We start from the raw sequence: 9,689 nt of genomic DNA, 5'->3' as shown, positions 1-9,689 counted from the left end.
GTGGGTGAACAGGGAGTACGGGAGAGGGCTCAGAACGCACCCTTGTGGGGCCCCAGTGTTGAGGATCAGCGGGGTGGAGATGTTGTTGCCTACCCTCACCACCTGGGGGCGGCCCGTCAGGAAGTCCAGTACCCAGTTGCACAGGGCGGGGTCGAGACCCAGGGTCTCGAGCTTGATGACGAGCTTGGAGGGCACTATGGTGTTAAATGCCGAGCTGTAGTCGATGAACAGCATTCTCACATAGGTATTCCTCTTGTCCAGATGGGTTAGGGCAGTGTGCAGTGTGGTTGAGATTGCATCGTCTGTGGACCTATTTGGGCGGTAAGCAAATTGGAGTGGGTCTAGGGTGTCAGGTAGGGTGGAGGTGATGTGGTCCTTGACTAGTCTCTCAAGGCACTTCATGATGACGGAAGTGAGTGCTACGGGGCGGTAGTCGTTTAGCTCAGTTACCTTAGCTTTCTTGGGAACAGGAACAATGGTGGCCCTCTTGAAGCATGTGGGAACAAGAGACTGGGATAGGGATTGATTGAATATGTCCGTAAACACACCAGCCAGCTGGTCTGCCCATGCTCTGAGGGCGCGGCTGGGGATGCCGTCTGGGCCTGCAGCCTTGCGAGGGTTGACATGTTTAAATGTTTTCCTCACGTCGGCTGCAGTGAAGGAGAGTCCACATGTTTTGGTTGCAGGCCGTGTCAGTGGCACTGTATTGTCCTCAAAGCGGGCAAAAAAGTTATTTAGTCTGCCTGGGAGCAAGACATCCTGGTGCGTGACAGGGCTGGATTTCTTTTTGTAATCCGTGATTGACTGTAGACCCTGCCACATACCTCTTGAATTGAGATTCTACTTTGTCTCTATACTGACGCTTAGCTTGTTTGATTGCCTTGCGGAGGGAATAGTTACACTGTTTGTATTCGGTCATGTTTCCGGTCACCTTGCCTTGATTAAAAGCAGTGGTTCGCGCTTTCAGTTTCACGCGAATGCTGCCATCAATCCACGGTTTCTGGTTTGGGAATGTTTTAATCGTTGCTATGGGAACGACATCTTCAATGCACATTCTAATGAACTCGCTCACCGAATCAGCGTATTCGTCAATGTTGTTGTCTGACGCAATACGAAACATATCCCAGTCCACGTGATGGAAGCAGTCTTGGAGTGTGGAATCAGATTGGTCGGACCAGCGTTGAACAGACCTCAGCGTGGGAGCTTCTTGTTTTAGTTTCTGTCTGTAGGCAGGGATCAACAAAATGGAGTCGTGGTCAGCTTTTCCGAAAGGAGGGCGGGGCAGGGCCTTATATGCGTCGCGGAAGTTAGAATAGCAATGATCCAAGGTTTTTCCAGCCCTGGTTGCGCAATCGATATGCTGATAAAATTTAGGGAGTCTTGTTTTCAGATTAGCCTTGTTAAAATCCCCAGCTACAATGAATGCAGCCTCCGGATGTATGGATTCCAGTTTGCAAAGAGTCAAATAAAGTTCGTTCAGAGCCATCGACGTGTCTGCTTGGGGGATATATGAACGGCTGTGATTATAATCGGCTGTGATTATAATCGATTAGAATTCCCTTGGTAGATAATGGGGTCGACATTTGACATTTGACTTCCACTTCAGTGGACTATTCACACAGAATTTGACTTAAGTGGAAGTTAGGGTTTGCAGAGATACAGAGAGAAGCTGCAGCCTCATCCTAAATAAAGTCCAGTCCATGTCAATCAATTAATCAGTCAGCTTGCAAGTCCTTGTCTGCAGTACATTCAAAAAACTGAAATGGTGCAAGGATTCTAAAGTATAACAAAGATTGTTTTTTAAAAGAATTACAAAAAAACGGGGGGGTGCAAATTTGTCTTTTAAAATGATTTATTGAGATCCATTTTAGAGTAATGCAAATGACTGTTTTTTCGTAGTGTGTATGTTTGTGTCTGTGTGTGTGTGTGTGATTGCGTATGTGCGTGCATGCCTGCGTGCGTGTGAGTATTTTCAATTTCTGATATTTTACAGTGTATTTATTACAGTAAACCAACCAAGAGCAGGCATACTACTTTCTTTTTTTGTGCTCTGTTTTGCAGTGGTGTAAAGTACTTGGGAAAGTAAAGTACTTTAAAGTACTACATAAGTAGTTTTTGTTGGGTATCTGTACTTTACTTTACTATTTATATTTTTTACAACTTTTACTTTTACTTCACTACATTCCTAAATAAAATATTGTACTTTTTACTCCATACATTTTCCCTGACAACCCAAAGTACTTGTTACGTTTTGAATGCTTAGCAGGACAGGAAAATTGTGAAATTCACGCACTCATCAAGAGAACATGTGGTCATCCCTACTGCCTCTGATCTGGCGGACTCACTATACACAAATGCATCTTTTTAAAATATTCTCTGAGTGTTGGGGTGTGCCCCTGGCTATCCATACATTTTAAAAACAAGGAAATGATGCCACCTGCTTTGCTTAAGATAAGGAATTTCAAATGATTAATACTTTTACTTCTAATTTTGATACTTAAGTACATTTTAAAACCAAATACTTTTAGATTTTTACTGGGTGACTTTCACTTTTACTTGAGTCATTTTCTATTACGGTATCTTTACTTTTACTCAAATATGAGAATTGGATACTTTTTCCACAACTGCTGTTTTGTCGTGTGTGTGTGTGTGTGTGTGTGTGTGTGTGTGTGTGTGTGTGTGTGTGTGTGTGTGTGTGTGTGTGTGTGTGTGTGTGTGTGTGTGTGTGTGTGTGTGTGTGTGTGGTAGACACACAGTTTCTTAATTTTGTTCAGAATGTATTTTTAATTTTATGCAAGTGATCTCAATTATTAAATAAAACGAATCTACCATATATTGATTGTTCTTGTACATTTCATTGGCAAGACAAACTTCTTCTGGAAAGGTTTTCAGTCGCGGGTGATGTGTTTTTGTTCACACTGATCAACTCAGTTCGAAAGACAACCCATTGGCCTACATAAACAGGCTAGACAAACAAAGTGAGTCTCCAGGTCATTGTTCTGAGAGCAGCTTTTCTCAATCCTGGTCCGGGTGACCCAAAAGTTGCACGTTTTTAGTTTTTTACCCCTAGACACTACGCAGCCGATATTTGAATCAGATGTGTCGGGCCAAGGCAGAAACAAAAACAAATGTGCACCTCTTCAGATCACCCGGACCAGGATTGAGAAACTGTAGGAAAAGAATGAATGGACTGAACCATGAGAGTTGTTACTCCAAAAACTTAAATTGTCACTAAGTCATTTTTGATCAAAGAACAGAGAGGATAATACACTGGTTTGATCTAATCCCAGATTTAGATATGACATAGCCTGTATGAGCTTTTAATCAAAGAGTATTTCACACTTAATCCTGTTCTACAAATAGGATTATACATTGTCACGTAGTAATCAAATAACACGCTCGGCTTTCATTCATTTCTTTGGGTGGTTCAGGTATACTACCTGTCAGGCACCTTGGCTGTTTTCCATAATACAGGTATTATATGGTAACTATGTGTCAGATCAAATCAAATCAAATTCATTTATAAAGCCCTTCGTACATCAGCTGATATCTCAAAGTGCTGTACAGAAACCCAGCCTAAAACCCCAAACAGCAAGCAATGCAGGTGTAGAAGCACGGTGGCTAGGGAAAAACTCCCTAGAAAGGCCAAAACCTAGGAAGAAACTTAGAGAGGAACCAGGCTATGTGGAGTGGCCAGTCCTCTTCTGGCTGTGCCGGGTAGAGAGGAACCAGGCTCTGAGGGGTGACCAGTCCTCTTCTGGCTGTGCTGGGTAGAGAGGAACCAGGCTCTGAGGGGTGGCCAGTCCTCTTCTGGCTGTGCTGGGTAGAGAGGAAACAGGCTATGTGGGGTGGCCAGTCCTCTTCTGGCTGTGCCGGGTAGAGAGAAACCAGGCTCTGAGGGGTGGCCAGTCCTCTTCTGGCTGTGCTGGGTAGAGAGGAACCAGGCTCTGAGGGGTGGCCAGTCCTCTTCTGGCTGTGCTGGGTAGAGAGGAACCAGGCTCTGAGGGGTGGCCAGTCCTCTTCTGGCTGTGCTGGGTAGAGAGGAACCAGGCTCTGAGGGTGGCCAGTCCTCTTCTGGCTGTGCTGGGTAGAGAGGAACCAGGCTCTGAGGGGTGGCCAGTCCTCTTCTGGCTGTGCTGGGTAGAGAGGAACCAGGCTCTGAGGGGTGGCCAGTCCTCTTCTGGCTGTGCCGGGTAGAGAGGAACCAGGCTCTGAGGGGTGGCCAGTCCTCTTCTGGCTGTGCCGGGTAGAGAGGAACCAGGCTCTGAGGGGTGGCCAGTCCTCTTCTGGCTGTGCTGGGTAGAGAGGAACCAGGCTGTGTGGGGTGGCCAGTCCTCTTCTGGCTGTGCCGGGTAGAGAGGAACCAGGCTCTGAGGGGTGACCAGTCCTCTTCTGGCTGTGCTGGGTAGAGAGGAACCAGGCTCTGAGGGGTGGCCAGTCCTCTTCTGGCTGTGCTGGGTAGAGAGGAACCAGGCTCTGAGGGGTGGCCAGTCCTCTTCTGGCTGTGCTGGGTAGAGAGGAACCAGGCTCTGAGGGGTGGCCAGTCCTCTTCTGGCTGTGCTGGGTAGAGAGGAACCAGGCTCTGAGGGGTGACCAGTCCTCTTCTGGCTGTGCTGGGTAGAGAGGAACCAGGCTCTGAGGGGTGGCCAGTCCTCTTCTGGCTGTGCTGGGTAGAGAGGAACCAGGCTCTGAGGGGTGGCCAGTCCTCTTCTGGCTGTGCCGGGTAGAGAGGAACCAGGCTCTGAGGGGTGCCAGTCCTCTTCTGGCTGTGCCGGGTAGAGAGGAACCAGGCTCTGAGGGGTGTCCAGTCCTCTTCTGGCTGTGCCGGGTAGAGAGGAACCAGGCTCTGAGGGTGTCCAGTCCTCTTCTGGCTGTGCTGGGTAGAGAGGAACCAGGCTCTGAGGGTGGCCAGTCCTCTTCTGGCTGTGCTGGGTAGAGAGGAACCAGGCTCTGAGGGGTGGCCAGTCCTCTTCTGGCTGTGCCGGGTAGAGAGGAACCAGGCTCTGAGGGTGGTCAGTCCTCTTCTGGCTGTGCCGGGTAGAGAGGAACCAGGCTCTGAGGGTGGCCAGGCCTCTTCTGGCTGTGCCGGGTAGAGAGGAACCAGGCTCTGAGGGGTGGCCAGTCCTCTTCTGGCTGTGCTGGGTAGAGAGGAACCAGGCTCTGAGGGTGGCCAGTCCTCTTCTGGCTGTGCTGGGTAGAGAGGAACCAGGCTCTGAAGGGTGGCCAGTCCTCTTCTGGCTGTGCTGGGTAGAGAGGAACCAGGCTCTGAGGGGTGGCCAGTCCTCTTCTGGCTGTGCTGGGTAGAGAGGAACCAGGCTCTGAGGGGTGGCCAGTCCTCTTCTGGCTGTGCTGGGTAGAGAGGAACCAGGCTCTGAGGGGTGGCCAGTCCTCTTCTGGCTGTGCTGGGTAGAGAGGAACCAGGCTCTGAGGGTGGCCAGTCCTCTTCTGGCTGTGCTGGGTAGAGAGGAACCAGGCTCTGAGGGGTGGCCAGTCCTCTTCTGGCTGTGCTGGGTAGAGAGGAACCAGGCTCTGAGGGGTGGCCAGTCCTCTTCTGGCTGTGCTGGGTAGAGAGGAACCAGGCTCTGAGGGGTGGCCAGTCCTCTTCTGGCTGTGCTGGGTAGAGAGGAACCAGGCTCTGAGGGGTGGCCAGTCCTCTTCTGGCTGTGCTGGGTAGAGAGGAACCAGGCTCTGAGGGGTGGCCAGTCCTCTTCTGGCTGTGCTGGGTAGAGAGGAACCAGGCTCTGAGGCGTGGCCAGTCCTCTTCTGGCTGTGCTGGGTAGAGAGGAACCAGGCTCTGAGGGGTGGCCAGTCCTCTTCTGGCTGTGCTGGGTAGAGAGGAACCAGGCTCTGAGGGGTGGCCAGTCCTCTTCTGGCTGTGCTGGGTAGAGAGGAACCAGGCTCTGAGGGGTGGCCAGTCCTCTTCTGGCTGTGCTGGGTAGAGAGGAACCAGGCTCTGAGGGGTGGCCAGTCCTCTTCTGGCTGTGCCGGGTAGAGAGGAACCAGGCTCTGAGGGGTGGCCAGTCCTCTTCTGGCTGTGCTGGGTAGAGAGGAACCAGGCTCTGAGGGGTGGCCAGTCCTCTTCTGGCTGTGCCGGGTAGAGAGGAACCAGGCTCTGAGGGGTGGCCAGTCCTCTTCTGGCTGTGCTGGGTAGAGAGGAACCAGGCTCTGAGGGGTGGCCAGTCCTCTTCTGGCTGTGCTGGGTAGAGAGGAACCAGGCTCTGAGGGGTGGCCAGTCCTCTTCTGGCTGTGCTGGGTAGAGAGGAACCAGGCTCTGAGGGGTGTCCAGTCCTCTTCTGGCTGTGCTGGGTAGAGAGGAACCAGGCTCTGAGGGGTGGCCAGTCCTCTTCTGGCTGTGCTGGGTAGAGAGGAACCAGGCTCTGAGGGGTGGCCAGTCCTCTTCTGGCTGTGCTGGGTAGAGAGGAACCAGGCTCTGAGGGGTGGCCAGTCCTCTTCTGGCTGTGCTGGGTAGAGAGGAACCAGGCTCTGAGGGGTGGCCAATCCTCTTCTGGCTGTGCTGGGTAGAAACAGGAACCAGGCTCATTGAGGGGTGGCCAGTCCTCTTCTGGCTGTGTGGGTAGAGAGGAACCAGGCTCTAAGGGGTGGCCAGTCCTCTTCTGGCTGTGCTGGGCCTCCACACTGAGAGGAACCAGGCTCTGAGGGTGGCCAGTCCTCTTCTGGCTGTCCTGTATATAGGAACCAGGCTCTGAGGGGTACCTCCTGTATATCCTCTTCTGGCATTGACTCTGTAGAGAGGAACCAGGCTCTGAGGGGTGGCCAGTCCTCTTCTGGCTGTGCTGGGTAGAGGAACCTCCTGAGGGGTGGCCAGTCCTCTTCTGGCTGTCTGTAGAGAGGAACCAGGCTCTGATATAGCCAGTCCTCTCTGGCTGTGCTGTATATAGAACCAGGCTCTGAGGGGTGGCCAGTCCTCCTTCTGGCTGTGCCTCCACATTGAACCAGGCTCTGAGGGTGGCCAGTCCTCTTCTGGCTAGACTCCACATTGAGGAACCAGGCTCTGAGGGGTGGCCAGTCCTCTTCTGGCTGTGCTGGGTCCACATTGAGAGGAACCAGGCTCTGTATATAGACTCCACATTAGGGGTGGCCAGTCCTCTTCTGGCTGTGCTGCCTCCACATTGACTCTGAACCAGGCTCTGAGGGGTGGCCAGTCCTCTTCTGGCTGTGCTCCTGTATATAGAACCATTGGCTCTGAGGGGTGGCCAGTCCTCTTCTGGCTCCACATTGACTCTGTACCGAGGAACCAGGCTCTGATATAGCCTCCTCATTGACTCTGTACCGATACCAGGCTCTGAGGGGTGGCCTCCACCTCTCTGGCTGTACCCCGGGTATATAGGAACCAGGCTCTGAGGGTGGCCAGTCCTGTATCTGGCTGTGCCATTGACTCTGAACCAGGCTCTGAGGGTAGCCAGTCCATTTTCTGGCTGTACCTCCTGTATATAGGAACCAGGCTCTGAGGGGTGGTCAGTCCTCTTCTGGCTGTGACTCTGTAGAGAGGAACCAGGCTCTGAGGGGTGGCCAGGCCTCTTCTGGCTGTGCCGGGTACCTCCTGTATAGGAACCATTGACTCTGAGGGGTGGCCAGTCCTCTTCTGGCCTCCGGGTAGAGAGGAACCAGGCTCTGAGGGGTGGCCAGTCCTGACTTCTGGCTGTACTGGGTATATAGGAACCAGGCTCTGAAGGGTGGCCAGTCCTCTTCTGGCTGTGCTCTGTAGAGAGGAACCAGGCTCTGAGGGGTGGCCAGTCCTCTTCTGGCTGTGCTGGGTACCTCCTGTATATAGGAACCAGGCTCTGAGGGGTGGCCAGTCCTCTTCTGGCTCCACATTGACTCTGTAGAGAGGAACCAGGCTCTGAGGGGTGGCCTTCCTCTTCTGGCTGTGCTGGGTAGATAGGAACCAGGCTTGACTCGTGGCCAGTCCTCTTCTGGCTTTATATAGAGGAACCATTGGCTCTGAGGGGGTGGCCAGTCCTCTTCTGGCTCCACATTGACTCGGGTAGAGGAACCAGGCTCTGTAGGGGTGGCCAGTCCTCTTCTGGCTGTGCCGATACCTCCTGTATATAGGAACCAGGCTCTGAGGGGTGGCCAGTCCTCTATCTGGCTGTCCCGGGTTGAGAGGAACCAGGCTCTGAGGGGTGGCCAGTCCTCTTCTGGCTGTGCTCCTGTAGAGAGGAACCAGGCTCTGAGGGGTGGCCAGTCCTCTTAGACTGGCTGACTCTGTAGAGAGGAACCAGGCTTTGATAGGGTGGCCAGTCCTCTTCTGGCTGTGCTGGGTATATAGGAACCAGGCTCTGAGGGGTGGCCAGTCCTCTTCTGGCTTGCTGGAAAGAGAGGAACCAGGCTCTGAGGGGTGATCCATGTTTTCTGGACAAAGTGCTGGATCAAATACAAAAACCAGGCTCTGAGGGGTGAAACAGTCCTCTTCTGCTGTAACACAGCGACAGGAACCAGGCTCTGAGGACAATGGCCAAACCCTTCTGGCCAAACAGGCTACCTAAAGAGGAACCAGGCTCAGAGGGGTGGCCACCTCTTCTGGCTGTGCTGGGAGAAGGAACCAGGCTCTGAGGGGTGAACCAGTCCTCTTCTGGCTGTGCCACAGAAGGAACCAGGCTCTGAGGGGTGGCCAGTCCTTTTCTGGCTGTGCCATACAGAGGAACCAGGCTCTGAGGGGTGGCCAGTCCTCTTCTGGCTGCAGCCGGGTAGAGAGGAACCAGGCTCTGGGGAGGGGGGTGGCCAGTCCTCTTCTGGCTGTGCTGGTGCTAGACGAGGCCCCAGGCTCACTGAGGGGTGTCCCCCAGTCCTCTTCTGTGGCTGTGCCCGGGTATTTAAGGAACCAGGCTCTGAGGGGGTGGCCAGTCCTCTTCTGGCTGTGCTGGGACAGAGGAACCAGGCTCTGAGGGGTGGCCAGTCCTCTTCTGGCTGTGCTGGGACAGAGGAACCAGGCTCTGAGGGAGGTGGCCAGTCCTCTTCTGGCTGTGCTGGGACAGAGGAACCAGGCTCTGACACAGGGGGGCCAATCCTCTCTGGCGTCTGGGCTGAGGAACCAGGCTCTGAGGGTGGCCAGTCCTCTTCTGGCTGTGCTGGGAAGCACTGTAGGAACCAGGCTCTGACTGGGGTGGCCAGACACGCACTGAAGCTGTGCTGGGTAGCCACCGGAGGGCTGGTGTGTGGAGAGGAACCAGGCTCTGGGTGGCCAGTCCTCTTCTGGCTGTGCTGGGAGAGCAGGAACCAGGCTCTGACCGGGGTGGCTGGTCCTCTTCTGGCTGTGCCCGGCAGATGTGAGGAACCAGGCTCTGGGGGTGGCCAGTCCTCTTCTGGCTGTGCTGGGGACACCGAGGAACCAGGCTAACACGGTGCCTGGCCAGCCCACGCCTGCCTGGGTAGCACTGAGGAACCAGGCTCTGAGATGGCACAGTCCTCTTCTGGCTGGCTGGGAGATGCACAGGAACCAGGCTCTGAGGGTGGCCAGTCTTCTTCTGACCCCTAGCACGCTCCTCAGGATGAGGAACCAGGCTCTGAGGGTGCCATTCCTCCCTGGCTGTGCAATCAGACAAAACCAGGCTCTGAGGGTGGCCTAAAGTGGTTCCTCTTCCACATGTGTCAATTCTTTAGTAGAAACACGTAAGGATTATACATTGTCACTGTTTATTATCTATGCATAGTCACTTCATTCCTACCTA

The sequence above is a fragment of the Oncorhynchus keta genome, chromosome 17 (assembly GCF_023373465.1).
Source record: "Oncorhynchus keta strain PuntledgeMale-10-30-2019 chromosome 17, Oket_V2, whole genome shotgun sequence".
Taxonomy (NCBI): domain Eukaryota; kingdom Metazoa; phylum Chordata; class Actinopteri; order Salmoniformes; family Salmonidae; genus Oncorhynchus; species Oncorhynchus keta.
This window is presented reverse-complemented; position numbering follows the sequence as displayed.